The 14,754-nt window shown below is 50.0% G+C and overlaps 1 non-coding gene across 1 annotated transcript; it reads right to left on the bottom strand.

Moving 5' to 3' along the window:
* Positions 1-14,347: 14,347 nt before the first annotated feature.
* On the bottom strand, positions 14,348-14,454 carry LOC114235778 (U6 spliceosomal RNA). Its single transcript, XR_003621876.1, has one exon. It is a non-coding gene; the product is annotated as a U6 spliceosomal RNA (small nuclear RNA).
* Positions 14,455-14,754: the final 300 nt, after the last annotated feature.

The following is a 14,754-nucleotide window of genomic DNA, read 5'->3' as shown; positions in this document are numbered from 1 at the left end:
TTTGCAAATATCATAATGGAAGCCCCTTGCTTTTTTTGAATTTGCATTTGCATGAGAGTTTATTTAGCTCGGCATTTGATTTTTAAAATTTGTGTATATATTTTGCTATATATCTGTAACTTATAAACAGCAAATTGTTGGATTTTGTTTTCTGATTCTTTCTGTAATTCTTCTCACATAAGTTCTATTATTAACATTATTGTTTAGAGTAAGGCATAAATTATCTTCATCTTAATATTTTAATATATATTAATTCATTTAACCCAAAAAGGTCATGCTCATCTCCCCCCCACCCCCGTCTCTATGAGTTATTATCCATGTGTAGAGCATCACTTCTGGGTAGACTAGAGGTCTGCCATTGGGCACACCTGCTCCTCCTGGTCTTCGTCAGTGCCAGGCTCTGTCCTGAGCCCCTCTTGAAGCCACATCCTCTCGCTTCAGTGTCCTTGGCTGTGATGTGGAGGAATGATGTTACCTCACAGCCCCGTGGGGCTTGGAAGACTGAGGAATGCAAACCTGTGTGGAAAACTGAAGGCGTAGGTGATTATTACACTATTAGTATTGTGAAATATTCCTTTGATTTTCTGTTCTTCTTAATCCCAAAGTTTGTTCAACATAACTTAGAACACTACATTGTGCTTTACTTTTTAGAAATAATACGTGATGCAGCAAAGAGCTAGACGTCAGGCCCACCCTCCCTGAGGGAACCCACACAGTCATGTGAAAGAGATGTGGGGACCCTGATCTTGTGCTGCTCTCCCCATCACCTGTCTGTCCCAGGATGGTCCCCTAAACTTTCCCCTTTCTCCCCGACCCCTCCCGTGGTGGAGGCAGAGGCTCAAGAAGATGGTCACTCTGGCCACTCCTGTTGTAGGTGGGAACCCGAGGCCAGTGGTTTACCACAGGTGCAGTGGTTTAGTGTCAGATCTGCCGGCAGCCCTGGGGAGGAACAGTTCAGATGTGATGCTGGAGCCCCAGCCTGCTGCTGCCGGGACTTCTCAGAGGCCACAGTGGGTTCAGTCACCATGGGCCGAGGTGGAAACCAAACGGCCTCTCTGCTCAGAGTCGCTCTGCTCTTGGGGCCGAGCGGATGCTCGCCAGCATCACACATGTCTAGATGTATTTGCCATCGACTGACACACCACCTTACAGGGGGTGCGGAAAGGCAACCCCTTTCTTGTGGGGGAACCCCCTCTTCAGTGTCTGATAACCAGGAAACCCAGTCAGAAGGTGGCCTGGGGAGTGTGGAGTGGGGTGTCTTGAGGTGGACCATCCCTCCTGCACCACAGGCCAGACGCTCGCCCAGTCTCCAGGAGGCCGGTGGGGCCGTGTGCTGGAGACCCTCCCACGCCCCAGCCCCCACCCCCATCTGCCCTGGTGGGCATCTGCCTCTCTCACTCACCTTCCTCGGCCCCTGCTCCCTGGGAGTTCTCTGACCTCTGGGGTCCAGAGCACCAGATTGAAAGGCTCTCCCTACACCTTTCAATCCCTGCCCCCTGTGCTGCCACCCTCAGCCAGGCCAGCTCTTTTCGCAGAGATGACAGGAGCACCTCTGTCCTCCCCGGCCGTCACTTGGGTCTTCTGGCTCCTGGGCCCCAGAACTGAGAGGAGGTCATGAGCAGCCACAAACGAACGCGCTCCCTACATAATCCTCACGTGGCCTCATGTGGAAGAGGGAGCCGCACTGCGTGGCTCTGGACTGGCCTCCCGGGACCACAGGCACCCCCGAGCGAAGAGCTGTCCTGGGCGCATGGTCGGAGGTAGTGAGAGGGCCAGTTCCCCTCCTGGAGGCTGGTGGGGCCGCATGGGGTTTTATGAACTGGAGCCTCTACCTCCTGCCGGCAGCCCATCCGCATTCCCAATGTGGGCCTCACTCCCGCCATCCTCCCTTCTACCCGCTGTGCCCTGGAGGGGAGTGGCCTGCAGGTGTCATGGGCAGCTTCGTCCCCCGCTCCACCAGCACTGCCTCGTGAGCTGGCGGCTTCCTCCTGAGTGTCAGCCGCGCTCTTCAGCCTCTTTCTGGTTGCCCGTTGTTTCCACCGGTCTCGCTGATCACAACCAGGGTCCGGAGACCCCTCCTCCTCTACCTTCTCATACACCTATCCCCCCAAGTCCTGCCCACAATGTCCCTAATGCCACCCCCCCCCATCTCACTGCATGGCCCCCTCCCTGGCCACCCACCCCCGGCCTTTCTCTCCACCGCAGCCAGAGTGATCTTTCTGCCCTGCAGCCTGATGGGGTCAGCCTCTTCCACAAACACCCACCCTGGTTTCCATGGAAACCGGTGTCAAGATGCTTCCCAATGATCGGACTCCTCCTCTCCACCAGGAGCTCCTGTGTTCCGAGCAGGCCTTCGTCCTCAGGGGACCCTCTCCCATCTGTAGGAAGAGCCTGGGCCAAAGACGGGGGGTCCTCGCCCAGGGTCAGCTATTCTGAGAGGGCCAGGCCCCCTGCCCCAACCCGCCCCAGCCCCGCGCTGCGTCCTGGGTGTCAGATGCAGTAGAGCTGGGGAAGGAGGCTGAGTTTAGGGTCAGGGCCAGCACTTCAGTTAGTGGAGACTGAGAAGAGAGAAAGGGTCTAGGAGAGGGTCACCCTCTTTTTTTTTAATTGACATATAGTTGGTTTACAATGTTGTGTTAGTTTCAGGTGTACAGCAAAGTGATTCAGATAGATAGGTATAGATAGATTCTTATTCAGATCTTTTCCATTGTAGATTATTAAAAGATATTGAATTTAGTTCCCTGTGCTCTACAGTAGGTCCTTGTTGTTTATCTATTTTATATATAGTACTGTGTACCTCTTAATCCCAAATTCCTAATTTATCCCTCCCCACCTTTCCCCTTTGGTAACTATAAGTTTGTTTTCTATGTCTGTGAGTCTATTTCTGTTTTGCAAATAAGTTCATTTGTATCATTTTCTTGATTCCACATACAAGTGATATCATATGGTATTTGTTGTTCTCATTCTGAACTATTTCACTTAGCATGATCATCTCTAGGTCCATCCACATTGCTGCAAATGGCATTATTTCATTCTTTTTATGGCTAATATTCCATTATGTATATATACCACATCTTCTTTATCCATTCAGTTATCCTCAACCATTGCCTTCCAGCAGGGGGCATCCAGTGGGGTTGATCTAACTGAAGGTTTTCTACCACTCCAGCCCTTTGCTGGGTGTCAGGCCAAATGACCTGAGTCTGTGACCAACGGTTGAGAAGCCTATTGTCCTGTGGCCACTCAGAAGTTGTGACCCGCACTCCTGGGCTGCATCCTGTGCCCCACTGAGCTTAATTAGCTAAACTGGGACTCCTGTTCCTTATCTTACGTGTGGAGGATCACCTCGAAAAAGCCAAATCCAACCTCCTTGGTAATAGTTTGTCTGGGAATGTTGGTTTTAACTACTGCAGGCCACACCTCCACTGCTACCTCACCTCCCATGAGATTTCTCCTATGAAAAGCCCTCAGACTGAGGGGTGGTCATTTTTGAAAAACATGACATTGGGGCCACCCTTGGGAGGCCACCCTGAAGCAGTACTGCCCTTTAAGCTGTCGTGAGGGGGGTGGGGAGAGGACAGGATTTCGTCCCCTCCTGACACTTGGAAGCAGGAAATGTTTGGGGGGACAGAGAGTTGAGTGTCCACCCTCACTCTCACCAGATGTGGCCTCTGGGAGAGGTGAGGGTAAAGGAAAACTGGTTCCCTCCTTGCTGATGTGTAACACAGCCTGTACATGCCTGTGGTGTTTGCAAGAGTGTTTGTATTTAGTCCTAAGTGGTCACAGCTTCTGGGTCCTTTGGAAATTGATTTCTTTTATACATCCCTGGACAGGCTTCTTTAGCTTCACTGTCCTGGGGGCAAATCTCACTAATCCTGGGAGACCTTGCCCTGCACGTTGCTGGCTGGAGGGAAGAACTTCTGCATCCTTCTGTGTCCCCTCCCCCCAGCAGCCATCCCAAAGGAGCTGCCTGTGTTCTCACTGCTGATCCATCCCTCTGGTTTCACCCCAGTGTGGATGGGGCCAACCTGTTAGGTCCCCACCTCCTCCTGCTGTTCCCTGTGGCCGCTGGCTGTTTGCATGTGCAGGACCAGGACCTGGAGCATCACCCATCAGAGCCCAGAGGACGGGGAGTGGAGACGAGGAGTGAGCCCAGGAGTCTCGAGGGACCGGAGGCAGAATACTGGACTGTGTTCTCCATGGAAGGCAGTTTTCTCAAGAAATCGTCAATAAGGCCACCCCAAACCATCAGCCTTGTCTGTTGCGGAGGAGTGGATTTCTCCCTTTGGCTAATGGCGATTGATTTCTACCTGGACCAGGGTATTTATGTTTGAATTACAATCTTTACCCCCTTTGCGCCTCCAGGGATCTGGAAAACGGAGGCCTGGGCTAGACAGAAGCTTTCTAGAAGATTCACTATTGAAGGGATTCAAAGAAAAACCTTTGGTGGTCGGCGATCTGTGGGGTATTGTGGGGGCCAAGTGCTAAGTGTAATGGTTTAGCTATTTTTACGGGACCAGGTTCTTTGTGTCCATAGCGCAGCAGGCCAAAACGCTTAAACAACCAGAGGTTTGCAGCAAAGAGAGGGTTTATCCGCAAGGCAGCTAATGAGATCAGAGAACACTCTCAAATCTGCCTCCCTGAAAGCAGGGGGCTGGGTGTTTACAGGGTGGAGAATCAAGCAGCAGGGCGGTCTGAGGTGTGGGGAGCGCGGGGGGAAACGATTAGAAAAAGGAGCAGGGACTGTGGTTCTGCGCAGGTGTAACCAACTCCCGGCCTCTGCACGCTCACAGCACGATCTGGGGGCGGACTTTTCACGGAGCGGACCCTCGCGCACGCCCAGTGGGAGGGTCAGGGGTCCCATCCAGTCTTAGCCAGCTCAGCTCCAACTAGATGCAGCTGACTCTGAGTTTCTAGAAAACAACCCGGAAGATATTTTATCATTTGGGCTACGTGCTTGGAGGACATGCAGGTCTTAAAACGGCCTTGATTAGTGACGGCAGGTGGAATGGATTTGACTAATCATGACCCACAGTTTCACTATCTCAGGGGCTGCCCTCATCCCCCACCTATCCTACCATAGGTGGGGGCATAGGGTGCTGAGATCTGGGACATACTTATGCTAAGCAGTCGGTCAGAGTTGCTGAGCAGACCTGGGACCATCCTCACGCCAATCATTGGCTCCTGTGCCCAATAAAAGGGAAAGAATGTGGGAAAACAGGGAGGCGGTTTCTGGGCCTTGCGCTTTCCTCCAGCTCGGAGGCCCCGTCCTTGTCCCAGAGATCTCACCCTCTCCCCAAAATGAGGGACACCTGCTCCCAAGAGTCGTATCCACAGCCAACTGTGTTAATTCCTCCTGAAATTCAGTCACAGTTCCACTGAATATTCTGCTAACCTCCAACAACTCCTACATAAAGTAATGCTGAGAAGAAAAGAGAACGTGGTTGATAAATACATACACAATAAGGAGCAAAGAAAAAAGACGCAAAGTCACCGCCGTTCTTTTTCATCGCTCATGAAGAGGGTTGCCAGATAAAATACAGGATGCCCGGACAGTGAATAATTTTTTAGTATAAGTATGTCCCAAATATTACAGGGGACATACATAAACTATTGTTTTTCTGAAATTCAAACCTAATCTACCTTCTTTTTTACAAGTTTTGTGGGGCAGTCCCTGCAGCCTGGATGGGATTGGGCGGTTTCTGGCGCCCTCTAGCGTTGAAAGGTCTCAGCCTGGTGTTTTGGGGTAGCTGGCAGGTATTTCATTTGTGATGATGTGACCAGGTGAGTATGATCATCCTTTATGAGGAAGCACGTTTGGAGCTTGTTAGCTGAGGGACCAGAGCAATCAGCCTGCACCCGTACCCCCAGCCATCCATTTCTCCTTGGGAAATAGGAAGATGTCACCTAGACCTGGAGCTGGGTGGAGAGGGTGCCCTGTGTTCTTGCTGCACCTACTTGGAGTGGAGGTGCCGTCAAGTTGTGCTGGGAGGGGGTTAGGGAGGAAACAGGTCATTTCATAGGTGAAATGTTACAGATTCTCACTGCTCTTGCCAAGTTTTGGTAGACTTCCTTGAATAAATATTTCATTTTTTGTATGCCCTTAGGTCCGTTTCCAGAGACTTTAAAGATATAGAGGTTTAACGATATTTAAAGACTTTAAATATTTATATACAAAGATTATATTATTTCTTAAAATTTATACAAAAATTTAAAATTAATATATAAAACATGCATATATAATTATAAATACACAATTATAAACATATAACTATTATATATTTTTATGAATTCATAAAACAATTATAAACATAAATATATTATTATAAGTATATAATTATAAACACAAACATTTGTATATTATAAATATATAATTATAAACATATTTATTATAAATATATAAATTTTAAAATAATTTTCACCACTTTTGCTAGAGATGGGTCTGTGGAACTCTTTGTGTTGCTGTTCCAGAAGTGGAATTCTCCCCCCTCCAAACTGGCTTTTGAAATGACCAGGAAAGAAGTGAATGTATAAAAATTGGGAAGATAGCGGCAAAACTGTCATTCTTCACAGATGATATGTTTAAGTATGTAGCAAGTCCCACAGAATGCAGATCAATTAACAGAATCTATAAAAAAGTGTAGCAAATTTCAAATGCAAAAACTTACTGTATCTCTATATAACAGCAAATGGAGAATAACATTTAAGGATACATTTTACAATTCATTAAAAATATCAGTTTACTAGGGATGAATCTAAAGAGATGCCCAAGTCATTTGTTTATGGGGAAAACTCTACATGCTACTTTATTGAGAATTATTAAAACCTGTTAATGGGGGAGAGAGAGAGAGAGCGCGCGCGAGAGAGCGGATATCCATGGATTGAAAGTTCAATGTAGTAAAAGATGCCAATTTCCCCCAAATTGATTGCTAAATTCCCCCAGAACTGGTTCAAGGTGCAAAATTCCTGCACCTTTTTTAAAGAGCAGAAGCCAAGGAGCCGATTCCAATTAAGAGACGCTCAGATCCTCTTGACGGAGAGGAGCGCTCTCCTTCGTCCTGGCTACCTCGGCAGTTTCAAGGTCATGCCCAGAAGGACTTAGTTCCCTGCGTCGCCCACTCAGAATTCTCCCTCTCTGTCTGAAGAGGCGACCTTGGTGGGGGGTCCCCCCATGGGCACACCCGTCCCAGCTTCAGCCCAGAGAGTAGGGACCGGGAGGGGCTCCCTGTGCCCTCCGGGGGTCGCCCCGCCCCTCCCCCTCTAACCTGGGCCCTCCTGCCGCCCCCTCCTCGGCCGCCAGGGGTCGCTATCCCCTCGTTGGAAGCGCAGGGGGACCCAGAGCGGCGACCAGGAGGAAGGGGCCCCAGATGGCGGGGCTCAGGGACCTCCTAGTGACACCCCGACACACTGAGGCCCAGAGCCCGGGGTCACCCTAGGCAGGGACAGTGGGGGGCCGGGGGTGGACTCAGGGACCTCCGAGTGACTCCTGTGGACCTCTTCCGGGTTCTCAATCACGTGGGGGAGGCGCACCGCTGGGGACAACGTCCAGGGGCCACAATCCGAGCAGGGGTTCCGACGCAGGAGCGGGCTTGGCCTGTCCCTGGGGCTGTGAGTCAGGCTGCTCTGCAGAGCAGGCCGCAGGTCGCAGTGACCCCGACATAGACGCCGTGTCCCAGCGGCTCCAGGTGGGCGTGTGCCCTCCAGAAGTGCTGACCGTACAGTAGGGATGCACAGGTCTCCCCGGGCCGTGTCTGTGAGGGGAGGACCGGAACTGCCCAATGTCCATCCACGCAGACCCGGCGGCACCTGCCGTGTCCACACGCTGAACCGTCTGGCTCCCCCTGCTTGACTGGTTGGATCCCAGTCCCAGAGATGTACGTGCAGGAAGTTAGAAGGAGCAGGTATGGCGGCATGATATCGTCCAGGTACCTTTGAAAACTTGGACAAATCTCAAGGTGCTCAGCCTGCTCTGCAAGCCCCCAAGGGCCTGCCCCCTCCTCTGACCCCTTCCTTGGGTCCAGCCACACTGACCTCCTTGCTGTTTCTGCAACTTGTCAGACACATCTGACCCCAGGGCCTTTGCACTTGCTGTCCCTTCTGCCAGGACCGCTCCTCCCCTGGCACCTCCCCGGGGGGTCCCCTCCTTCATTCAGGGGTGGCCTCTCTTGACCATCCCCCTAAACCAACAGTTTTCACCCCAACCCCTTCCTTTCCTAAAGAGCTTGTCACACCTCACATAATAGTATAACGTGTTGCTTGTCCGGCCTGCCTCACCAACTGGGACTTTGCTCCAGGACTTGGTCTCTGAGGCCCCTGCTGCGTCCGCAGGGCCCGAAGCAGCACTGGGCTTCAGAGAGGATCAGAGGCTATGGGTGGAGTGAATGGTGCTTGTTTCTTCTGGGGAAGGAGCGACAATGGGCCTGGGGGACAAGGGGACCCGGCGTGACCAGTTTTCCTTCTCTTGGGAGAAGATCTTAGCTAGTGGACCATAGGTTAGCGTTTCTTGCTTCTGTGTGGCGTGTGTGGCACGTCTGTGTCAGTGTTCTTGGCATTTTGGGGTTTCTGTGAAGTCCAGCCCCCTACCCTCCCGACACCCCATCCCATCAGCACAGAGGAGGCCCGTCTTGGGGACTCTCTGGTCTGAAGATTCCTCTCCCATGGTTCTTCTTCCCTCCTGGGGGTCCGTGCACCTGTGTGTGTGAGGGGGGTGGGAGTACAAGACCCCCGGCTCCACTGCCCCAGAGGGTCCAGCCTCTGGGCTCTGACAGGGCCTTGGGAGCTGGAATGAGCTGGAATCTGGGTCAGGAACCAGGGCTCCACTGCTTGCCTGCTGTGTGACCTTGGCCAGGTCACATCCCCCACCCCGTGAAAGGAGAGAACGATCTTCCCAGACTTGTGCATCTGGGATTTCTAATGAACCATCCTGGGTCTTTGCAGGTGTGATTGCGACCTTCCAGAGAAATGACAACAGTGGCCAGTAGAGGGCACTGTCGGCTGGGGCCTCTGTGTGTGCATCTGATCTCATGCACGTGTGTGCATACGAGTGTGTGCATGTGTGCACCTGTGGGAGCGTGTGTGCATATGTGAGCATGTGTGTACATATGTGTGAGCATGTGTGTGCACCTGTGTGAGCATGTGTGCATGTGTGTGTATGCCTATGTGGGGGTGGCACGGTATGGGAACACGAGTATGTGACCAGGAATGCAGCCTGGACACCTCCATGTGGCCCATGAGCACAGTCAGGTGACAGTGGTGACACCCCTGTGTGGGTGACACCCCCATGTGGTGCATGGTGACGGCCTGGCTGGGCTCCCGAACTCGGCCGTCCTGCCCCCAGGTCAGCTCCCCACAGGCCCAGCTCCAGGCCCCAGGCGTGGACTGAGGCCCCCAGGCTGGGGGAGAGCCGGGCTGGGGCTTGGCGGGTCAGAAGGGACCGGGGTCTGGGGGCTCACTCTACTCCCCAAGGCCTGGGAGTGGGTATGTTGGACGGCATCAGCTTCTCCCCTTGGACACTGTGTATCCCTCCTGTTCACAAGAAGTGAGCACCACCTGGGCAAGGATGTGCTGGAATGGACCTCAGCTCCACAGCCCAGAGGCAATGCTGAGTCTTGGGGTGCAGGTTGCGCTGGGCCTTGAGTCCAGCAGCTGGGCTCACAGTGTGACCTGGGCAAGTCCTTTGCCCCCTGTGGGTCTGGTTTCTCCTGTGAAAGGTGAGTGGGTGGGGCCCAATCTCTAAGACCCCTTCCAGGTTCCCCAGTAACCCCCGCCCCCCTCTGACTCCTGGGGCAGCTGGGCTGGGCAGCTGGGACCCCTAATGGGCCCGACACCCCAGACTCTTGAGATCAGGGCCGGGGAGATGGGGAACCAGGGCCTGCTGTTGAAGACACTGGGGCTGGGGACCTCCCCTCCAACGCTCCCCCATCAAGGGCAAACTGGGGGTTTCTGGCCTCAGAAGCTGAGGGACCAGACGTTATCTGGGGCAGAGGGGCCAGACCCCTCCCTTTGGCTCTGACTGTGGAGACCACCGACAGGGCCTTCCCACAGCTCCACCTGTGCAGACTCCACAGACCCCAGCCCACAGCCCCCCACTCCCAGCATTCACACACTCCCCACCCCAAACCCCAGAGCAGCGGGGGGCTGAGCTCACAGCCCTGCGCCTTCTCTTCTCACCGGGGGCTCCGTGCTGCCAGGGAGACACGCAGGGCAACCGTGGTTGGAGGGGAGGGGTCCGAAGACTCCCTGAGGAGGGGGCTTCCGGCTGGTTCAGGCCAGCTTGTGGCGGGTGCTCTGAAGAGCTGGGAAGAGGCCTCGGGGCCCCTGTCAGCCCCCCGCCTCAGAGCAGAGCAGGGGTCGGGTGGGACAGGCGGGGGGGCAGTGTCCTCGGGCCCCTCTCTGTCCACACCTGTGCCATCCCTTCCCTAGGATCCAGGGGTTCTCCCGGGCTCTGAGAGTTGGGGGGCAATGTGCGCTGCCTTTCTGGAAGTCGGTCTGGAACGAGCTCTCAAAGCCTTAGACGGGCATGACCTTTGATCCCTGCGGGGAGGGTCAACCCGAAGTCAGTGGTGGCATCCCTGCCCAGGGATGGAGGCCGGGGCGTTGGACGCATCCTGTGCGGGACAGTAGTGCCCGGAGGGACCCACTGAGTGTCGTGAGAGCCGCAGGTTCACAAGCGTGATGCCCAAGTGTGACGCACGCCCAGGTTACCACACCTGTGTGCGTGTGCGGTTCAGTGACGAAAAGAAAATATCTACCCATCCATCCCCTCTCCTCTCTCTGTCATCTGTGTATGTATGTGAGTATGCATCTATCATCTATCACCTATGTATCTATGTATCTATCATCTACCCGTCATCTATCTATACATCTATCATTGATCTGCTGTCTGTGTGGAATGTGAGGTCCAGTCTGGAAGGACACACACCAGGTACAACCAGCATAATCTCCAGTCTGTTCTGGAAACTTTCCTTCTTTATACATTTTTCCGGTTTTATTACAGGAAAAAATTAAGCTGTCTCCATTTTTGAAAACAGAATAAATTGAAACAATGCATTGAACAATGACAGGCCCTGGAGAAACCCTCCCTCCGGCCCCAGTGTTGATGGCCCTGCTCTGGGGGCAGATCTGCCCAGAGGTGGCCAGCCAGGCACACAGCTGGGTGGGGGCCCCTCCATGTCCACAGTGAAAACAGGGCTGGGCAGTGTGGGTGGTATCAGCCGCAGTGTTGAGAGAAAGAAAACACATACAGTCCAACTTAATCTACATGAAGTTCAAAAACAGGCAAAGCTGAAAAATGGTTAGTTTAAGGGCACACACGGAGGACATAAAACTGTAAGGAAAATTAAAGAAACGATGAATTTGGGGGTCCTGAGGTCCTGGCTGCGTTCTGAGCTTAGATGGTACATGATGGCGGTTTTATTACAATACTTTTTCAACTTTACAGGTACATTTTATATATACTTTTTATGGTTGTTGTAGTTTGCAATTAAAATAGAGGAAGTACATCAAAATATTAGTGGTGGCTCTTCTGGGTGAAGTACGAGGGGTAAATTTGTTCTCCAGTTTGTCTGTACTTTCCACATTATTTGGAGTGAGCTATTATTTTTTTTTTTTTTTTTTTTAAATTTTTTTTTTTTTTTTTAATTTATTTATTTATTTATGGCTGTGTTGGGTCTTCGTTTCTGTGCGAGGGCTTTCTTCAGTTGCGGTGAGCGGGGGCCACTCTTCATCGCGGTGCGCGGGCCTCTCACTGTCGCGGCCTCTCTTGTTACGGAGCACAGGCTCCAGACGCGCAGGCTCAGCAGTTGTGGCGCACGGGCCCAGTTGCTCTGCGGCATGTGGGATCTTCCCAGACCAGGGCTCGAACCCGTGTCCCCTGCATTAGCAGGCAGATTCCCAACCACTGCGCCACCAGGGAAGCCCCAGGAGTGAGCTATTATTTTTAAGCTAAAGACCAAGACTAATAAAGTGTATTTTAAAAGGAACTCAGAAAACCAGCCATCATCTCCCTGATGCTGGGCTGACACCCGTGTCCTTGTAGCTCAGCTGTACCCCGTTGCCTCCAGCTGAGCCTTTTGGGGCCCCAGCGATACCCGAACATGATGACATCTCTGCCAGGATGACCCTGAGATAGGACACAGATACCTCCCAGGCCTGGATTTTTCCTTCCTCCAGGTCATTTGGCTGACTCCACGTCACACCTGCGTTTGATACACTTTATTTCTGTCTGTTTGGGTGTGGTTTTTGTTAGCACAAGTTCATGAACCAGAGGACTTCGGGTCCCCTGGGGGAGAGAGTGGGTAGAGATTTTTTTTTAATTGAGGTAAAATTCACACCACAAAAAATGAAGAATTTTGAAGTGAACAATTCAGTGGATTTGGTACATTCACAATTTTGTGAAACCATCACCACGATCTAGTTCCAAAATATTGTCATTACCCCAAAGGCAGACCCCGAACCCATTACGTGGTCGTTCCCCATCCCGTCCCCCTCCCTCCAGTCCCTGGCAACCACTAATTTTGCTTTCTGTCTCTCTGGATTTACCTGTATTCTGGATATTTCATGTAAATGGAATCATACAATATGTGGCTTTTTGTGACTGGGTTCATTCACTTAGCGTGTTTTTGAGGTTCATCCATGCTGTAGCGTGTATCAGTACTTCATTCCTTCTTATGGCCAAATAAAATTTCACTGCATGTATATATTTGTTTATCCATTCATCAGCAGATGGACTTTGGGGTTCTTTTCACCTTTTGGCAGCTGTCAATAGTGCTGCTATGAACATAGGTAAATAAGTTTTTATCAGAATACCTGTTTTCAATTCTTTGGGGTATGTGCCTAGTAGTGGAATTGCTGGGTCATATGGTAATTCTATATTTAACCTTTTGAGACACTGCCAAACTGTTTTCCAGAGCAGCTACACCATTTCATATTCCCACCTTCAATGTACAAAATTTCCAATTTCTCCACATCCTTGCCAACATTTGTGATTTTCCATTTTAAAAAGTTACAGTCATCCTATTGGGTGTGAAGTGGCATCTCATTGTGGTTTTGATTTTCATTTCCATAATTACTAACAATGTTGAGCATCTTTTCATGTTCTTCATTTGTATATATTTCTCTCCTTTAGAGAAATATCTGAGTTTCTTCACCATTTTGGAATTGGATTGTCTTTTTTTGTTGACTTGTAAATGTTCTTTATATATTCTGGATATTATACTCTTATCAGATACATGATTTGCAAAGATTTTCTCCTTGTAGGTTGTTTTTTCATTTTCTTGATAGTGTCCTTTGATACACAAAAGTTTTAAATTTGTCTATTTTTTCTTTTCTTCCTTGTGCTTTTGGTGTCAGTTCTAAAAATCCATTGCCAAATCCAAGGTTATGAAGACACACCCTTACGTTTTCTTCTAAGAGTCTTATAGTTTTAGCACTTAAATTTAGGTCTTTGATACATTTTGAGTTAATTTTTTTTTAAACATCTTTATTGGAGTATAATTGCTTTACAATGGTGTGTTAGTTTCTGCTTTATAACAAAGTGAGTCAGTTATACATATACATATGTCCCCATACCTCTTCCCTCTTGCGTCTCCCTCCCTCCCACCCTCCCTATCCCACCCCTCTAGGTGGTCACAAAGCACTGAGCTGATCTCCCTGTGCTATGCGGCTGCTTCCCACTAGCTATCTATTTTACGTTTGGTAGTGTATATATGTCCATGCCACTCTCGCACTTTGTCCCAGCTTACCCTTCCCCCTCCCCGTATCCTCAAGTCCATTCTCTAGTAGGTCTGTGTCTTTATTCCCGTCTTGCCCCTAGGTTCTTCATGACCATTTTTTTTAGATTCCATATATATGTGTTAGCATACGGTATTTGTTTTTCTCTTTCTGACTTACTTCACTCTGTATGACAGTCTCTAGGTCCATCCACCTCACTACAAATAACTCAATTTCATTTCCTTTTATGGCTGAGTAATATTCCATTGTATATATGTGCCACATCTTCTTTAACCATTCATCTGTTGATGGACACTTAGGTTGCTTCCGTGTCCTGGCTATTGTAAATAGCAATGAACATTTTGGTACATGACTCTTTTTGAATTGTGGTTTTCTCAGGGTATATGCCCAGTAGTGGGATTGCTGGGTCGTATGGTAGTTCTATTTTTAGTTTTTTAAGGAACGTCCATACTGTTCTCCATAGTGGCTGTATCAATTTACATTCCCACCAACAGTGCAAGAGGGTTCCCTCTTCTCCACACCCTCTCCAGCATTTATTGTTTGTGGATTTTTTGATGATGGCCATTCTGACCGGTGTGAGATGATATCTCATTGTAGTTTTGATTTGCATTTCTCTAAAAAAAATATGGAATGCTTCATGAATTTGCATGTCATCCTTGCGCAGGGGCCATGCTAATCTTCTCTGTATCATTCCAATTTTAGTATATGTGCTGCTGAAGCAAGCACTTGAGTTAATTTTTGCATATGGTGTGAGGTAGAGGTACAACTTGATTCTTTGCATGAGGATATTAATTTGTCCCAGCACCATTTGTTGAAAAGACTCTTTGGTTGAATTGTCTTGGCACCCTTGTTAAAAATCAACTGATCAAGAGAATGAACACAAGCCATAGCCTGGGAGAAAATATTTACAAAATACACATCTGATGAAGGACTATTATCCAAAATATATGAAAAACTCTTAAAACTCAACAATGAGAAAACAAACAACCTGATTAAAAAATGGGCCAAACACTTGGACAGGTCACC

The sequence above is a fragment of the Balaenoptera acutorostrata genome, chromosome 13 (assembly GCF_949987535.1).
Source record: "Balaenoptera acutorostrata chromosome 13, mBalAcu1.1, whole genome shotgun sequence".
In the NCBI taxonomy this organism is placed as follows: Eukaryota; Metazoa; Chordata; class Mammalia; order Artiodactyla; family Balaenopteridae; genus Balaenoptera; species Balaenoptera acutorostrata.
Note: the sequence above shows the minus strand (reverse complement) of the source record. Positions and strands in the feature narration are given on the sequence as shown.